Source organism: Cupressus sempervirens, chromosome 6 (assembly GCF_028749045.1).
Source record: "Cupressus sempervirens isolate cs-2001-9-10 chromosome 6, ASM2874904v1, whole genome shotgun sequence".
NCBI lineage: Eukaryota > Viridiplantae > Streptophyta > Pinopsida > Cupressales > Cupressaceae > Cupressus > Cupressus sempervirens.
Genome location: NC_143123.1, coordinates 413287868 through 413308687, shown reverse-complemented (window position 1 = coordinate 413308687; position 20820 = coordinate 413287868).

The following is a 20820-nucleotide window of genomic DNA, read 5'->3' as shown; positions in this document are numbered from 1 at the left end:
CCAAGCTATTAATGTTTCTATTGATGGGTGGATTGTTCCCAGGAAACCTCCCAATCCAAAAGATGATTGGGGATTCCATGATCATGATGAGCCACCTCCCTTAGCAAGCACTACTTTAGCCACTTGAGGGTTGCTATTTATGTCTTTTTTTGATGAATAGTTTATGATTCTGACTTTGGTCATGTGAACTTTCATGGAGTGATCTTGTATCCCCTAACCCTTTATTATGAATTATAATCTTAGTATATTATTTATTAATAGAAAAGCACTATTCATAAAGAAAAAATTATATATTGGTGTTGCCACTTTTAAAAAGGGAAGCATGTTTATATATATAGAAAACATGCACTATGTGATTCGATGCAATTTATAGAGCACATAATATCTTTCATGGGTCAAAGCAATAAACACATAGAATCAAACACTTTGAGCACCTTCTAATTATTAATGATTTATGAATATGTTTGTAGTAAATTAATTTTTTTTTAAATTTTCTTATCTTTATATCTTATAAAGAAATAGTCTTTATAAAATATTACTTAAAGTTAATAATGATAAAATAATTAAAATAAATATTTTTATAAAATATAAACATGATTTTAAAATCAATATTTATTATATAAGATGAACTATAAAGAAGAACTAATTTAATTTATAAAACATGCTTGTGACATTACATCATCCATGTTATAAGTCTTAAATTAGACCATGTTCTATATTTAAATTTATCTTTGGATTTGACCTTACTTATAGGATATGTATATATTAAATTGGTCAATAAGAATTGTTTATAAGTATATTTATTTTTTTCTAAATATATTCTAAACAAGTGTTTGGTACTCCTTTTTAGTCAATTTTAATTATAATATGAATACAACAAGTGTATGATCATATATAAAATAATCGTTGAGGTTCCTGAAGCTGCAAAATACTGAAAGCAATGAAACCCAAATTTATATATTGTTGTTCGGTGTGTACACCAAGTTGTGGTGCCAAAAACATGGCATCCCATTTTTTTTAGTATTTAAAAGCACGTACGTGCTATAGCATGCATATGCTATGGCTTGGGCTGCCCAAGTCATAGCCCGTGCATACTATAGCATGAATGTGCTTTAGAAAACTAATTTTTTTTTATAAATGGGCAGAAAATCTATAGCCCATTTCATTTTGCAAGGATTTCCTCCTCACATTACGTATACAAGTTGAAGGAATTAAAGACTTTCGCCACTCACCTACTCAAAATGCCTCCTCATTGCCGAAGCTCAAGATCAAGATCACATCATATATTTTCTACTATTCTTTTTGCATTGTTTTGTAAGTTTTTTTCAATTTTTCTTTAAATTTGTTTATTTATTTAGATTGCAATCAATTTCTTATCAGAAAATGTGAATAATGAACTACCAAATCTCCAACAAGATCAAAACCAAAATGCCCAACAAGATCCAAATGAAAACCCTCCACAAAATAAGAATCAAAACCCTCCACAACAAGAAAAAGAAATTTTGTAACTTGCACCGATTGGAAGACCTCCTCCTGGCACACAAGACAACATAATAAATGAAATAGAAAGAGGAAAAAATGAATTAGAAGTACTCATTGGTAGGTTGAAAGCTTTTGGACAAACCAATCCAATGAGAGTACAATTGACATCCTCCCTTGAGTCCATTATGGCCCATGTAGCTTTTGTTAGTGGTTAGTTGGATATTTGGCATGTTAAGAGGGATGAACAAAGAAGATATTATGCAAACAAATTATCATATCAAGATGTAAAAATATTTTTTAGAACAAAGAAAAAGCTAGCATTTGTGCATTTTTTAAAAAGCCTAGTGAACAAAATACTATTAGAGAGATAACTAAAAGGTTCCCCATCCATTGGTACATACATGATGGTATTAGAAATAATTTTTGGGATAGATGGTGGATGGTCTTTGATGCCCCTCCCTGTAATAATCATGAGGTTCCAATGTATTTCTTAAAGAAATTGTATTTTGAATTTGTCCTTGGAGAGATCCCTAATTATTTTGATATATTAGAATCTCAGGGTAGAGGCAGTAGGTCATCATTTGAGAGGCCAAGAGAAAAATACATCTTTGCTAGTAAATTGATCATGATTTTGCTACAACAATGGCTAGTTCAGAGCCATTGACTAAGGTATGAAAGACTTTTTTTGGTTTTAGTTGTTTATAATAGTTAGTATCAAAATTTCTAATGTTATTTATAAGTGATTATATTGATTGAATTGTTGTAGGGCCTTGTTACACCTAATCATCCACGAGCCTTTAAGGTGGACGTACAAAGTGACTATTTGATGGCGATAATTATTTTTTAAAATTTTGTGTGTTCATATATTTGATTTCAATGTATAATAATTATTGATTCATATCTACTTTTTTTGTATCATCTCGAGTTAGAGAAAAGCCTAAACAAGAGGATGAGCGAGCATGTGAGGAAGACCCCATCATCCCCATCATCTCCCTCCATGTGATGATTGAAGACATCTAGGAATTTGTTTCCTTCCCCTCATGGGAAGGAGAAGATATAGTTGATAGACACACATGTATAGGCATTAGTGGACATATTCAATATACATTTGATGTATATATGACATTTTATATTTGATATATGACATATATTTAATGCATGACATTATTATACTTATGGCATTATTGGTTAATATATGATATGTTTGTTCATGTATGACATTATTGGTTATCACAATATATTATGTGTTTGTTAATGTAGGACATTATTGGTTATCATTTTATATTATATGTTCATTCATGTATGACATTATTGGTTATCATAATATATTATCCAGGTTGCAAGGGTACTTGTACCCACACCCCTGGTACTTATACCCACATACCCAAGTACCAGGTACATGTGTCCCAAGTACTGGGTACTCGGTGGAGAGCATCATAACTAAGGACCTTGATTGAGATTTTTTATTTTGTTTTCAATTTTTTGTTTGTGTATCAACTCATTGTTTATCAAGTTTAATTCAATACCTAATCAGTTTGAAACTTTGATAGAATATTGATTAACAATAAACTTTATCACTATTCAAGCATAAGTTTATCATTTCCAATATGTCATCATCATATGATTTATGATCTTGTTCATGTTTAAAGTTTTCTTTCTCTATTATTTGTTTATCAAGCTTAATTCAATACCTAATTAGTTTTAAACTTTGATACAATATTGATCAATAATAAACTTTATCACTATTAAAGCCAAAGATTTATCATTTACAATATGTCATTGTCATATGACTCATGATCTTCTTTTTCATGTTTAAAGTCTAGCTTCTATGTTATGCATTTAAATATTTATCATAAATTATTATTACAAACATATAACAAATTTGAAACTAAAAACAATACATTACATTTGCAAACTTTATCACTATTCTTGATTTGAAAAACCATTGTCATGACTCATAAATTCAGGTTTTCTATAAATATAAAATTATAATTAAAAATAAAGTTTGACATACCCAAGTACCCTTGTGTCCTAATTTAAAAAATAGTTGTACCTGTACCTATACTAGTACCCTAAGTACCTCAAGTACCCCCATCCCCATGCAACCTTGTATATTATATGTTTGTTCATGTATGACATTATTGGTTATCATAATATATATCTTATTTTTATTATTTAATTTTTAAGTACATTTCATGTATTTTCATTGTAATGTAAATTGCATCCAAAATGATGTGGAGTGCTCACACCAAAAGCTAGTGGATTCCCAACAAGAACACTTTTAAGGAAAACTACCTTTCCCACCTTCATAAGTGTCTTCAAATACTCTTTTGAACTTGGTTACAATATTGAAAAAAGTTCTACCCAACATCAAAAAACTACTTGATCATTTTCCCTATTCAAGACTTGGGAAGCAATACGGGAAAAATGAGCAAATTTGAGAAATGGATCATAATCAACTTCTTGCTTCAAACTAACATCTTAGCCACTTCAAGGAACACCTAATAAATATATCAAAAACTTTAGTCTATCATCTATTCCATCCTTCCAAGATATTTTTCAACATCCTATGAGTGAAAATAATCTTCCAGCATCCTATGACTATATTTTCTTTGCAACAACATGTAATTTGCTAATTTTTAGACAACTCTTCACAAATGAAAGTGGTTATGTTTCAAACCCATGAAATGACTATTAAGACAAAAAAGAAGATCATTAAAATCTTCCAATAACTCTATTTAGTGATAACATGCAACTATATAAGGTGTAATGACTCTCAAAAAACTTATTGAGTCAACCTATAAACAAAAACAACAAAAAAAAGAAAATCATTAAGACTAAGGCAATTTGGGTTTATAGGTGACCTCAAGTTCCTTGACCTTACAAATAAGTATTACCTTATTACCATTAAAAAATAAAATGTTAAAAATGATGTGTATAATCAACCCTTTATCTTTTATCATGAGTCTCCATCATTGGAGGAGATGACAAATCCAATTGCCATAGTCAAAGATTGTTGTCCTATGGCATTTAGTGATTCTTAGGGACAATTCAATTTGCCATGCCCAAGAATGTTTGAGCACTCAATAGGATGGGAGGATCTTGGGGCTAGTATTTACCTAGCCACCCAAAGCTAATGGAATAGACAATTTGATCCCACGACAAAAGGTGAGAGAAATTTGGCAGTTGGCAACTTTGTACTGGCCAATACTACAAGTTTTAGCATCACCCAAGATGGCATCACAAAACCAAAATGGAGTAAGATCACCAAAAAGTGAGAGAGGTTATTGTAGGTCTCTAAAACATAGTTATATATCACCTAGAATCACATCCATACCTTGCATGAGCTTTGAGATATTGCCCATCAAAGATCACTACCCTATGGCATTTAGTGACTCTTAGGGATGATTTAGTTTGGCATGCCTAAGAATGTTCAAGTGCTCAATGAGATGGGAGGATCTTAGGACTAGTATTTACCTAGCCACTCAGAGCTAATAGAATACATAGTTTGATCCCATGATGAATGGTGAGGGAGATTTGATAGTTGACTAATTTGTACTGGCCAACACTATGAGTTTCAAGATCATCTAAGATGGCGTCACAAAATCAAAATATATTAAAACCTCCAAAAAGTGAGAGAGGTTATTGTAGATCCTTGTAATATGGTCCTATAGTAGCTTTAATCATATCCATACCTCACACGAGCTCTAAGATATGTCCTATTAGAGATCATTGCCCTATGGCATTTAGCAACTCTTAGGGATGATTTGGTTTAGTGTACCCAAGAATGTTCAAGTGCTATAGCACCTAGAATCACATCATAACATAATCCTATAGCACCTAAAGCTAATGAAATAGAAAATTCGATCTCACAATGAATGGTGAGGGAGATTTGGTAGTTGGCAACTTTATATTGGCTAACGCTACAAATTTCAGCATCACCTAAGATTGCATTGCATAATCAAAATGGAGCAAGATCTCCAAAAAGTGAGAGAGGTTATTGTAGGTCTCTGCAACAATATCCTATAGCACCCAAAATCACACACATACCTTGCACAAGCTCCAAGATATGTCCCATCAAATATCACTTCCCTATGGCATTTAGTGACTCTTAGGGATGTTTCAGTTCGGTGTGCTTGAGATTGATCGAACACTCAATGGGACAGGATGAGCTTGGGGCTAGGGTTTACTTGGCCACTCGAAGCTAACAAAATAGACAATTTGATCCCATGATGAATGGTGAGAGAGATATGAGAAAGATATGTATGCCTAGGCCAATTTGTGTAAGATTGAAATGAGGTACCGATTCTGACAATAAGATTGAAATGATTGCCATTAGTGGCATGGCCAATAACTACCTTTTTAATATAGTGACCAATAGTTGGCCTCACTCCCCATGCCTTCTCATTCATACGAAGGAAATATTAATATATAGAGGAATATATATAGAGGAATTGCAACTACATCTATTAAATATACATAGGAAGATATAAAAAACTTGCTTAATAGAAAGATTAATTTGAGAGAAAAGGACATTTCAGAAGAAAATGGTTATCTTAGTGCCATCTAGGGTATGCCAATTACTTAGGATGAAGAGAGAAAACCCATAGCTATTAAGAAGGAGTGAACATGTACACAAACACAAAATTTTCAAATAGAGAAGTAACAAGTGCTATAGAATTGTCCACATAGCAATGTGAAGTGAAGCCTCAAATTGGCTCATTAGTAGGCAAAGAATCTGGTCACCCACTTCATTCCAACACCGCAGATGTTTCAATTAGAAATGCCTATTCATCAATGGCCTTGCATTTACAAGACTTGGAAAGCTAGCATACACAACATGAGCATGATCCCTCAAAGTTCCCATCAAAATATATTAATGATCTTAAGAGAACAACAAAAATCTCATTGCCACCTTTAAATGGAGGCTTTAGTTTGAATTGAGATTGTCAATTCCCAAACATGTCCCAGTCAAGTCGATGGCTTGTTTACAAAGAAGCTAGTTGGAAATGAGGTTGTGGAAATGAACTCAATGCTCAGGAAGGTTTGGTAACACTAAAATAATTTATTTCCAAATGCTCAACCCTTCACCAATTTCCAAACTCCTACCATTCACAAATCAACATGCTACAAGAGGTAAAATCCTTCATAGTACTTGACCCAGGGCTTGATTGGAAAAATCACAAAATGCATCTTCTAGCCTTGAAACCCTAGATTCTTAGAAAGGACCATACTAACTATCATTTTCCAAGTGTCCATGAAATTTCAACCAAGGAAATTGTAGTTAGAGGTCCATTTTTGCTATGTGCACCAAAATGTTGTCCTAAAAACCTAGTTTTGCTAAAAATGTAATAACTTGAGTTAGGAAACACATATAATGATGAGAATAGAAGTAAAAGAAATATAATTCAAAGCTATATCTTAAAAATCCATCACATTTGGCTTGAAATTCCTTACATTTTGTGCATCGTGCAAACAACAGTAAAAATGACTCCAAAACTAAATTTCTTTCTTTGCAACTTCTTCCAATTTGTACATTAATGCCCTCCAGACCTCAAAAATTAGGTATATATATATCTCTTATGCCTATTTTAATGGTTACAAAAAATATTCTAATAGTTATAACCCTTTTCCCACTAAGTTGCAAATTGGAGCAACTTTTACAACTTTCAACAATGCAAATTTGCACAAAAAGTGCAATTTTTACATTTTTCACTTGATTCCTCTTCAAGGATTGGAAAAGGTTCCAACGTACCTAAAACCAACTAAAAAAAACTAATCCTAGGATTTCTTGACCTAAAACATTAAAAATTCCAAATTTTCCTAATGGGCAACTTTTGCTTATAAATTGCATAAAGTGCCTTAAGCATACAAAAGGGTGTCTTTCTTTGACAACCATGGACTTATCATCCAAGGGTTTTTTAGTCTAGCCTAAGTAGGTCAATTAAGATAATTTGGGTAGTTAACATGAAATTTAGGCTCTAAAATGTAAAAAATGCAATAAAAGTGCAAAAGTTGCTATGCAACTTTGCAACTTTTTGCATAACTAAGAAAAATTGTCTATAATCATTACTCTAATGGTCAAAACCTTTCAAATTTGGTTGGATCAATTGAAGATAACCTTCATATAGCCCTTTTAAGGTGGGTAGAAGGTACAATGTAATGTTTTGGCATTAAAATCAATAAAGACAACCTTATTTTCTACATTTTTAGTGAGTTTTTTGAATGGTATGGATGTGTACAGATTCCTAAGGATCTATACCTAGTATAGTTGGATGCCTTCTTGAATCACCTTTCTAATGCAACTAGTTTGATGTTCTAAGACTTTGTAAAACTCAAGTTATACCTATTTTTGTGCAAACAACCCAAATTTTAAGGGTTTGTAGGGTTTTGAAGGAAATTAGGTTATAACTCTACATTCCACCATAGGAAATTTATGCCTTTGGTGGAATCCTTGTACTTCTAATGCACTTTAAAATTATTTTGGTTTTAGGTTTTCATATGCAGGGACAAGGGAGAAAGGTGATGCCCTAGATGCGTATATCTTGTATGCATTAGCACATAGTCCTGCTATAGTAGCATTTTATGACTCCAAAACTTGTTGCTAAGACCTATAACTCTAGACATAAGCTATTTGAGATGCTTTCCATCTAACCTAGTTGTTCTAATGTTTTTACCATGTGTTTAATTGGTACTTCCTTTGAAAAATCCCCCTAATTAGCCTTTAGGCCTAATTTCTAATTTCAAGTGTTTGGGTAGTATCATTGATGATAGGGTCTTATCACTTGGAGATATTGAAGTATATCAGGAATAAAATTTTTTGGGTAGTTAGATTCATTATTCCAAACCTAGGTTTTCAAATTGTAGGCCTTAATCCACTTTCTTGGGCTATTAACAATCTAGGGGAGTATTGAAGGAACTATGCATTAATTTTGTTTTGGAGTCCTCAAATCTTGTAAACATGACCCTGCTAGTGTAAGAATAGCATTTTCTAAGTCTAGTTTCATGATTCCATGTTGGTAATAGGTTTCATGTATTAAGAAATTTTAGTGATTAACGTGCAAGTGTGGGGTCTTGAACCTTGATTGGGCTTTCAAACCTTGTGAAGGTGTTCTTGTGGTTGATCTCTCCCAACCTACCTTGTTAGTACCTTGACCATTTGCATCAAATACATAATCAGGGTCAACAAGATAATTAGAGGATAAGGCAAATTAATTGGGAAATACTAAAGCCTATAATGGCTTTTTGATTCTACAAATCGTAGAAATTGTTAAAAGTCCTAAAGGGACCAAATTTTCTTTGTAAGGGGGACCAATAGAGTCCTTGGGTTAAATTGGAATTTATAGGGTCTATGAAAATTTAATGATCATAAAAGATCAAAATGAGTAAGGTAGTGGTCTTTTTGTTTAAAAGAATTCAATAAATTGTATGTTGGAATTTTGAATTTTCAAAATCCAATGGCTAGTTTAGGATTTAGAGGGAAGTTGGAGTTATTGTTTTAAAGAATTAAACCTTCAACCCAATTGATGAGAGTTGGTTGAAATAGTTTGGAAAAGTTATTTTGAAGCTTTAATATATGTGAAAATTAGGTGTATGGACAGACACAGTGAGATTGGTGAAATGCAGCAATAAAACTCTTCATGTTTGCAAGTTTGTTTGTTCATGAGAATCTCAACTCAACCTATTTTGATATGCCAAAGAATAAATAAAGTTATTCACTCAGCATTACTATTTCAAATAATTTAGGGCTCAATATTCATGGGATGACAAAACTAACTTATATTATTAAGTGCTAATTGAGCATATGCAGATTAAGACAAGTTTTAGATCATTTCCTTAGAGCATTTAGATTTTCAATAGGCCCAAATGCCTAAACCACTAATATTTCTAAAACTTATTGTATATTGAAGCCACCACCCTAGCTTGCTACATCATTTTGCCTTCAAATATCATGCTATAGAATGCTGACCATACACAATGATATTAACTTCTCTCATTTTAGGGTTTGGAAAGTCTTTATATCTCCTCCTAGGTCTTTCCCCTTCATCCTTATGGTTTGCACCAGCCTCCTTCAAGTTTTAAAAGGAAAACCCACAATTTATTGCAAAATTAGCAATTTGCAAAAATTGTAATATAGAAACTTTTGGATTTGTCTTGCTTGATCAAGTCTTAACACTTCTAACTTCTCTCATTTTAGGTTTTGGAAAGTATTTATATCTCCTCCTAGGTCTTTCCCCTTCATCCTTATGGTTTGCATCAGCCTCCTTCAAGTTTTAAAAGGAAAATCCATAATTTTTGCAAAATTGCAATATAGAAACTTTTGGATTTTTCTTGCTTGCTCAAGTCTTAACACTTCTAACTTGTTATTTAGGATATCCCTTAGCAATTCCATTCTAGGAACCTTACCTAAGCTAATGAATCATCCCTTAGTTTACTAATTTTCCTATGGAAATATATGCCTTGATTTTTAGGCCAAAATAGAAACTCTTCTAAGGATATTAAACAACATCCAATACCTTAACTACCACACCTAGGTCTAATGATGCTTATTCTATTACAAGGCTCACTTGGAGCATAACACAACAAAAATGAAAAGATGAGGGCCCTATGATTGGTGTAGGAGCACCCCTCTTATGAAATCATGTAATCTAGTTGTTTGGGTCATTTATGACCTCTTTCTAGTTTTCTTTCCATGTTCTCAATAAGGTCATGATTTTAGACTCCTAGATTTGCCATTAACCCTTTTGTGTGGTCCATTAGCAATATTGGGTGTTTTATAAGCCCATTGCTCAATGAGGTCACAAGGGTACAATTTTTGTATTTTGAATGCATATTCTTGTCATCTAGGGTATAATAGTTGTATTGAGTCAATTAGGACACATTTACATAGTTAAAATGCCTTTTAGGCACAAAATGCAAAATTGCAATAAAAGTTGCAAAAGTTGCTATGCAACTTTACAACTTTTTGCATAAGTAAGCAAAATTATTTGTAATCATTCCACCAATGGTCAAAAACTTTCAATTTTGGTTGGATTAGTTGGGAAGGACCCTCATATAGACCTTTCAAGTGGGTGGAAGGTATAATGTAAGATTTTTCTTTGAAATCAATAAAATATAACCTATTTTGCTGCATTCTAGGCTATTTTTCTATATGGTATGGACCTATATGGATGAATGGGTGTCAAAGCTTGGTATGATTGGATGCATATTTGGGTTACCTTTCTAATGCAACTAGTTTGAGGTCTTGAAATGTTGTAGAACTCAAGTTATTCCTATTTTAGAGTTGATAGCCTAAAATGCAATTGGTTTGAGGTCTCTATCACTCTCCCTCTCCCACCGCCTACTCTCTCTCTCCCATCCCCTATTATCTCTCACCCTCTCTCCTCTCCCATTCTCTACTCTCTCTCACACACTCCCATCCCCCCATCTCTCTCTCTCTCCCTCTCCCACCACCTACTCTCTCTCTCTCTCTCTCTCTCTCCCATCCCCTACTCTCTCTCTCCCCTCTCCCATCTCCTACTCTCTCTCTCCCCTCTCCCATCCCCTACTCTCTCTCTCCCTACTCACTCTCTCCTCTCCCATCCTCTACTCTCTCTCTTTCTCTCCCTCTCCCACTATCTACTCTCTCTCCCATCCCCTACTCTCTCTCACCCTCTCTCCTCTCCCATACCCTACTCTCTCTCACACACACTCCCATCCCCCATCTCTCCCTCCCTCTCCCATTGCCTACTCTATCTCTCCTAGCCCATACTATCTCTCTCCTCTCTCCCATCCCCTACTCTCTCTCCCTCTCCCTACTCTCTCTCCTCTCCCATCTCCTACTTTCTCTCCTCTCCTGTCCCATACTCTCTCTTGCTCTCTCTCTCTCTCCTCTCTCATCCCCTACTCTCTCTCACTCTCTCTCCTCTCCCATCCCCTACTCTCTCTCTCACTCTCCCTCTCCTACTCACTCTCTCATTGCCTAATTTCTCTCACTCTCTCTCCCATCTGCTAATTTCTCTCTCTCTCTCTCTCTCTCTCTCTCTCTCTCTCCTCTCCTATCCCCTACTCTCTCTCTCTCACTCTCTCTCCTATCCCATCCCCTACTCTCTCTCATTTGCACACTCTCATCCTCCTCTCTCTCTCATTCTCCCTCTCCCACTACCTACACTCTCTCTCATGTCCCCTCCTCTCACACTCTCACTCCCATCCTATTATCTCTCTCTATCACCCCTACTCTCTCTCTCACACACTCTCACAATCTCTCCCATCCCCTACTATCTCTCTTACACACACTCCCATCTCCCCTCTCTCTCTCCCTCTCCCACTTCCTCTCCCACCACCTACTCTCTCTCTCTCTCACACACACACTCTCTCTCCCCCATCCACTACTCTCTCTCTTATCTCCCATCCCCTACTCTCTCTCTCCTTTACACACACATACACTCCCATCCCCCCTCTCTCTCCTCTCTCCTCTCTATTCTCTAGATCTCTCACACACAATACCATCCCCCCTCTCTCTTCCCCTCCCACTATCTACTATCTCTCTCTCACTCACTCTTTCTCCCTCTCTACTCTCTCTCTCCCATCCCCTAATCTCTTTGCCACCCCTACTCTCTCTCACTCTCTCTCCCATCCCCTACTCTCTCTCTTACACACATTCCCATCCACCCTCTCTCTCTCTCTCCCTCTTCCACTCCCTCTTTCACTACCTACTCTCTCTCCCATCCCCTACTCTCTCTCTCAATCTACTCTCTCTCTCCCCTCTCCCATCCCCTACTCTCTCTATCACACACACACTCCCATCCCCCCTCTCTCTCCTCTCCCATCCCCTACTCTTTAGATCTCTCACACACACTCCCATCAACCCTCTCTCTCTCTCCCTCTCTGACTCCCTCTCCCACTACCTACTATCTCTCTCTCTCACTCTCTCCCTCCCTACTCTATCTCTCTCCCATCTCCTACTTTCACTCTCTCTCTTCCATCCCCTACTCTCTCTCTACCACCTCTACTCTCTCTCACACTCTCAAATTCTCTCGCATCCCCTACTTTCTCTTACACACACTCCCATCCTCCTTTCTCTCACTCTCCCACTCCATCTTCCATTGCCTTCTCTCTCTCTCCCCTCTCCCACCCCCTACTCTCTCTCTTTCACATGCCCATCGCCCCTCTTTCTCTCTCTCCTCTCTCATCCCCTACTCTCTCTCACTCAATCTCCCTCTCCCACTCCCTCTCCCACTGCCTACTCTCTCTCTATCACCCCCTACTCTCTCACACTCTCACACTCTCTCCCATCCCTTACTCTCTCTTTTACACACATTCCCATCCCCCCTCTCTCCTTCTCCTACTCCCTCTCCCACAACCCACATTCTCTCTCTCCCATCCCCTACTCTCTCTCTTGGGCTACCCTCTCTCCCCTCTCTCATCCCCTACTCTCTCTTTCACACACACACTCCCATCCCCCCCTCTCTCTCCTCTCCCATCCCCTACTCTCTCTCTCCTCTCTCTCTCTCACTCTCCCTCTCCCACTCCTCCCACCACCTACTCTCTCTCCCATCCCCTAATCTCTCTCTCTCTCTCCCATCCCCTACTCTCATTCTCTCTCTCCTATCTCATACTCTCTCTTCCACCCCCTACTCTCTCTCTTCCATCCCCTACTCTCTGTCTTACACACACTCCCATCCCCCCTCTCTCTCTCTCCCTCTCCCTCTCCCACTCCCTCTCCCACCACCTACTCTCTCTCTCTCACTCTCTCCCTTCTCCCATCCCCTACTCTTTCTCTTTCACACACACTCATCCCCCTCTCTCTCTCCTCTCCCATCCCCTACTCTCTAGATCTCTCACACACACTCTCATCCCCCCTCTCTCCCTCTCCCACTCCCTCTCCCACCACCTACTCTCTCTCATACCCTACTCTCAATCTCTTTCTCCCCCCATCCCCTACTCTCTCTCACTCTCTCTCATGCCCTACTCTCTCTTACACACTCCCATCCCCCCTCTCTCTTCCTCTCTCACTCCCTCTCCCACTACTTACTCTCTCTCTTAGGCTACTCTGTCTTTCACACACACTCTCATCCTCCTCCTCTCTCTCTCCCACTCTCTCTCCTGCCACCTTCTCTCTCTCTCTCTCTCTCTCTCTCTCTCTCTTTCTCCCCCTCATCCCCTACTCTTAATCTCTCTCCCATACTTTCTCTCTGCCACCCCTACTCTCTCTCACACTTCCTCTCTCTCCCATCCCCTACTCTCTCTCCCCTCTCCCATCCCCTACTTTCTCTCTCTCCCTCTCTCTCACACACACAACCATCCCCCCTCTCCTCTCTCTCTCTCTCACTCTCACTCTCACTCTACCTCGCTATGCCCTATTTAGGTCTTAATATTGCATGTGCACTAAAGCACATATGCACTAAAGTGCACATGCACTATTAAGACTCAAATTTTAAAAAGCTTTAAATAGTGCACACATGCTATTTAAAGCTTTGCATTCTACCAAGCCTAAGGCTTGGTTTCTCCTTGGGGATCCAACCCAAACCTTTGGAGTCTATAAACTAGTCTAAGATGTGTTTTACTACAAACATACAAAAAATGATTGATTTTTCTTGTGTGCTCTCCTTCAAGTTTCCTTGTGGTTGAGCATCAATAAAATCAGGTTACATGACATTGTAGGTCTTTGTGTTAGGTATATAAACATATAATTTATTTTTTATTTGAACTATTTCAAGATTTTCAACTATAATTTATTTTGAATGTATGTCCATTTTTTATCAAAAACCAACATGTACTAATTGGGTTGTAGATTTTAGCTTGTTCATCAAATTTTACAACTTAGTTTTTTTGAAACTAGATTCCATTATACACACTTTGGAAAAAAGAAGTTTTGATTTTAGATTAGCTTTCAATAATTTCTAGGGGGAGCGCATAGATATTTCACATTTTTGGGATGCATCTAATTAAAAATCCATATAAAAAAATACATGTTATAAAATTACCTAAAAAATCTAGCATAAACTACATAGCGTTAGGTAACTTTTGACCAAAGTGATTAAAGAATTTTAAAAAAATAGCTAAAATTTTAGGGTGGCCACACTTTGTACTATGTTATGTTTTTTCGAAATAAAAAGTACCACTTTTTGTGGCCCCCTTTTTTGAGGACCTAAGACTAAACCATTTTGATAAAAAATAGTAGTTTAGAAACTAGATTCAAAGGACTACTACTTTTCTTTTGTCACGTCTTAAAATTTTGAGTGTAACTATCTTCAAATTCTTGTTGAAGTTCAGAAATTGCTAGTTTTAGAAAAAAGGTGTCCACTTATACCCCCCTTTTGGCACCAGAACTTCGTGCACTTACCCAACAACATCACAAAGCTCACATCCAATAATCCCTTGGAACATTTACATGCATTTAGTAAGCATTCTACTCCTTTTCTCACTTCACACTTTTATAGATTTTCCACACACTTAAAAACAAGGAAAACATCTTTTGTTTATACCATATCTTTATAATAATTCCTTAAGTTGACCTTGAGGCTTTCTCAATTACTTATAATAAGATAATTAATTAATTACAATTACAATAGCACTATCAATTCACAATCTATACAAAACTTCACACGTGCAATACTAGGGCTTGCACACTTACTAACATCATAAAATTACTATCCTTTATCATTGCCTAACTATGCATCTTCTTACTACATCTTAGATGTAATGTAGCAAACAAACATTAGGAACTACCTTCCTAATACCCAATCTCTAAACTATTCTCTATAAATTAGGTACAACCTTTGTATGTCTTCAGCTTAGACTCTATGCACTCAACCACATCATTAGGACACTATACCAAACATCTCCATAACTTTGCATCACTAGAAAATGAAACCAATTTCTACACCATTAAGATATTTGTCTATTACTCAACCGATCTATTTAGAAACCATGCTATGTTGACATCAATGACAAACACAGTCATGAATGCAGGATGTCAATAGTCTCCAATTCTTAGGGTAGTACCCCAAATATAGTATGATCCAAAAGTAGTATTATCAACATTCATGCTAACATCTATATCTTCCACAACATTATGGAAAAATTAAAGTTGTGAATAGGATCTTGGTGACTTGTTGAGATGCTTAGTTGGAGATAAACCTAGAAATTGAGATTTTGTTTTGGCACTTGTTAACGAGACTTTGTTTCATATACTACCAATAGAGTAGCAATTGTCACTAAACTAGCATATTTGACCAATATCACCTAAAAGAGCATAAAGCAAGAACTCTCCAGTCCCAAGCTCCCTATAGATTGAGTCTCGATTGTGGAAGATAAGAAAAAGTTGGATAAGGAGGTGACTAGTTTATAATAAGATGGGATGAAACTTCATCGTTCTTCCCCTCATCTGGGTTAGGCAATGGATCACTTGAAGTAAGTTAGGAAAATATCTTAGGATAGAAGTAAAAGAGGGGGTGGTACAAGGAAAGAAAATAGAGAAACATAAAAGAGCCTACAGAGTTAGAAATCTAATCTACTTATAGTCTACTTTTGCACTATTATTATAAAAAATACATGCTTGAATGGAGGACAACTTAGATACATGGTCAATAAATCAATCCAACACACACAAGTATTGCAAATGAAATTGGCACTGAAGTAAAAAAAAGTGATTTAGTTTTATGTAAGCCAAGGAAGATAATAGCAATAAAATAGAGAGATATCATTGTTTTCAAAGGTAAATGAATCCCATAGAAAGCACTTCAATATTCTTCTACTCAAAACATAATTTATAAATACTAGCATGCACTAGGTGAAACAATAAGAATTCTAGGAAAGATAATACTACTAGCATTTATGAAAGTGGTGTTACACTAGCATTGATAGTAAAATCATCAACATTACCGACCCTAGAACAATTGACATTTCTCTTATTTATAAGTGAGAATTTACAATTTGGACATGAAACCAACCCTTTTTCCCTTAGACTAACTCACTTTTATTGAGAAAATATACACTTTATCTTCCCATAGAAATAGCTACAAAGAAGGGAAATTACACTAAAAAATCCATGAAAAGGGGGAAAATGAAGTGGAGAATGGAAAGAGGGTATTTTTGAAGAAAAAATGATCCATAAATGATGATCTTTACACACTCTTTCCATCACATCTCTACCAAATATCTCCTTGAGGTGCACACTAATTGATAAGAGCACTCTACTTCTCTAACATCCTTAAATGCATTAGGTATGTGGGGAAACACATAGATGATAATAATAAATTTCTTTATCTTCCATCATTAACTACCCATAGTGTCATTAATAAGTTTGTTAGCCAACAATAGTGGTAGATGACCAAGTTCAGAAGGAATCCCAACACATCCACCTACACATTGGAAGAACTTGATTTCCAAGACTTTTAGCCATGATACATTGAGTGCTAGCTACCATGTAACCAAGATCACTCAACTAAGTCATAAGGAAGAAGGAATCCTAGAACCATAACTCTATTTTATAGAGTTGTGGTACCTCTAAAAGCATATGAAGCTCCTTCTGAGAAGGTATTGAATTAAACCAAAAGGATCCATCAATGCTAAAAATATGACTTGTAGGAGGCTCCTCTTCATGTATTCTTGTATATCATGGTACAAGGTGCACTAGACATATAGGGGGAGGTCTCATTGATCCAATAAGATAAATATTTTAAGCTCCCTATCATGGAGTGTTGATTGTGCTTGAGCATCCTTCTTTTGCTAGCTCATTACTTCTAAGAATTTCCTTTCTTGGAATCCTTGAGTCTTTTGTTGAAAATTGGCCCTTCTATGGTTTAGATCTCAAGACTCAAGTGGCCTAGAACCCTTGGGGAATTATCTTTCCATCTTTTCACAAAGATTCCTATTTTACAAGGAAACAACCATCTTTTGGGATTTACACTAGTTCTTGTCCTGCCATGATACTCAAACAATTTTGTTAATCCTCTAAAGCTAGCACCCATTACCAGTTGCAAAGACTAGACATGCATTATTACCATAATCTTTTTCCAAAACACAATTTTTTAAGATTTGAGATATAGGGTTTCCAGGACATTATGCCCTCACATCCTTTTAAAGAATGATCCTATCATATAGGAGGGAACAAAGAAAAAACCATAAACTAAAATGAGTAAAGTAACTTTTGGCAAAACAAAAAAGATTAGTATCATAAAGCCATACATTGGAAGCATGAAAACTACCTCTCACTAGTCATAGGGAAAAAAATTGCAAAATCCAAAGAACTTCTAATTTTAGAAATTATTAATTATAAAATGGATAGCTTTAAGCTAGAAAAATATCAATAGTTTATTCGTCAAGGAAACCAAAATTTTGTTGCTTGGACAAGAAATTATGGCAATGTGATTTACAATGTTGATTTTTCCTTATGTGATTGATGAGACCACTATTCAACATTTTCTCATGTGACACATGAGATCAATAAATGTTGAGTGCTTCATTAGATGTAACATCCATTTAAATTCAAAATACCATACAACTTGTTGTTAATTACATAAGGAACTCAATCCAAGGAGGATATTTTATCCTAGTTGATGATCTAAGGAAAAGAACCACCATAGTTTAAAATTACCTAAGACTATGATGAAATCATTAGTGAAACACTAGCAAGCCACTACTAACCCACTAGGACCAAGGTCACACATGTACACACAATAGTGACATATCCCACACTCTATCTTTCATAACTAAAATTACCAACCAAACACCCATGAGAGCATGCATGTAGTATTTGGGTGGAACCAAATAGACCAACTTTACCTATGAGATTCAACCTCACATAAACCAAGACAAAAGAGGATTCCAAAGGGTACTTAGATGGAAGAACCACTCCTTTGGCAAGGAAAAACCTAGGAAATCAATAAAGAAGCAAATATGCACCACCCAAGCTAACAACCCAAAAGAAAACAATAGAACTAGACACACCTTCCCCATGGTGAGATGTACTTTGCATTATAATTTTTGCATGACTAACCAATAGCCAAAAACAAAACTATCAAGCACATTTTGTTGGAAGAACATTGGCTTGTCCTTTGCAAAATTTTGGGGTGAGGGGGGGCGGGGGGGGTGTGTGAACTAAAGAAGCTTTTCTCCATGATAAATGAATTAAAGATATAACACAACCAACATAACCAAAGAAAAATATGAATGACAACCACCAAAATAAATTTAAGGAAAAAGAAAGAGAAAGAAAAATGAACCAAGAAAGAGGAAAGGATGAAACATGCAAAAACTAGAGAAAACACTAGTTGCAAATGGAAAAAAGAACCAAAATGAAAAACACAAAACCTGTAATACTAGAATGCAGAGATGCAATAATGCGAAGAACTTCCCTCATCCAAGCATGAACCAGAGCTAGCTTGACCCAAAAATCACTCAAAACACTAAGGAATAACTACTTGTAGAATAGGTGGCAACCCAAACAAAAACTTTTGCTTGCATAGAACAATTGTGATTATCGAACAAAGTGACAATTAATCCCTTCAAGATTCTTAAATAACTCATCAATCATGGTAATTAAAGGTAATTAATTGTACTTGTCCTTTAATTGTACTTCTCCTTTGTTAATAACTTTTTCATGTGTAACTACACAAAAATTTTGCCTCCACCTATGACATGCAAGAATAAGCTTCTACTAGATCCAAAATTTTCTTTCTCAAAGACCATGGAACCCCTTGATGTAAGGTTAGTGATTGCTACCTTCTTTTGTGACACAAGAGGGTCCAACATCCTAGATAGGGATGTAGGGACCCAAACAATAAAAAACTGAAAGAAACAAAAAGACTTACCCCAAGCAAGGCAAGGCAAAAAATAAAAAGAGGGGACCCTACTTTTTGCTCATAAAAAGTAGGGATGAGTATGCAAGGCATAATAGCACTATCAAAATGTGCATACAATAATTAAATGAACATGAGTAGAACATTGTAAGATGATTATAGAAATGAATCATAAAGGAGTTACTAACCTAAGGAATCTTGATGATGATGAAGGAAAGAGTGTTGAAGAAAATAGATATATTGATTTCATGAGGATTTTACATGATGAAGTAAAATGTATTTTGGAGCATAGTATTTAGTGTTAGGATTAACCTCAAATAGAAATAATAGTTATATACAAATATAATCAATATCAAAAAATAATAGATTGCATAGAAGAGAACACAAGACACAAGATTTACCGTGGTTCTAGTGATTACAATCCACAATCCCTTACAATTCAATACCACCACAAGAAGCTACAATACCACCATTACATTATGAAATCCCTAACCCTAATCATTTATTATACAAGCTTTTGCCACTTAGAAAATTAGGGCTAGAATAAGTTGTCTAATAGGAAAAATAGCACCTGACACCTTTTACAATATAAGGGCATTTTTTTGGCTTTAGGGGTGATACCCCTAAAAACCCCCATGGGGAAATTGCCTCTTGAACCCCCTTGTACTATGATAGGGAGTGCACCTAAGGTGCTACCCTAGGACCCTGTAGGAGTACTACCCCTCAACCCTGTCTTGGGAGGCTACCCCCAAACCCCTATAGTAATAATATGAGGAGGAAAATATGTCAAATATATCTATTGGATTATCATGTGTATGTTTCTTCTCCATCTTTAGTTTTCCATCATCCAAAACTAATTGAATGAAATGGTACAAAAACTATATGTGTTTTGCCTTTGAATGCAGAGTTGAATTCTTTGCAAGATGAATGGAACTTTGGCTATCTATAAACAAATAATTATCCCTCTATGGGTGTCCCAATTCTTCCATGGAAAATTGAAGCCATATCATCTCCTTGGCTGCCTTTGTAGCAGCAACATACTTTGCCTCTATAGTGGGTAAAGCATTCATCTTCTATAACCTAGAAATCTAGCTCATTGTCACTCCACTAGCAATAAATAAATAACCTGTAGTACTCAGCCTCATATCAATATCTCCAGCCAAATCTAAGTCAACATAGCCCTATAAATAAGTATTAGAGCCCCCAAAAATGTAAATTCTTACTAGATGTTCCTCTCAAATATTTAATAATCTATTTAACTACATTCCAATGCTCAATTCCTAGATGACTCATATACCTACTAATAACTCCCATTGCATGTGCAATATCTAGCCAAGTACAGACTATAGCATACATCAAGCTTTCTACAATGGAAGCATAAGGTACCTTAGACAACTTATCCTCCTCTTCTTATGTCTTGGGAAACATCTCCTTAGTCAACTTCAAATGACTAGGTAAAGGTTCCCTAGGACCTCATCTTGGGGGAGCTACCCCCAAAACCCCGTAGAAATAATATAGGGAGAAAACCATGCTGAATAAACCTCCAAGTCTGATT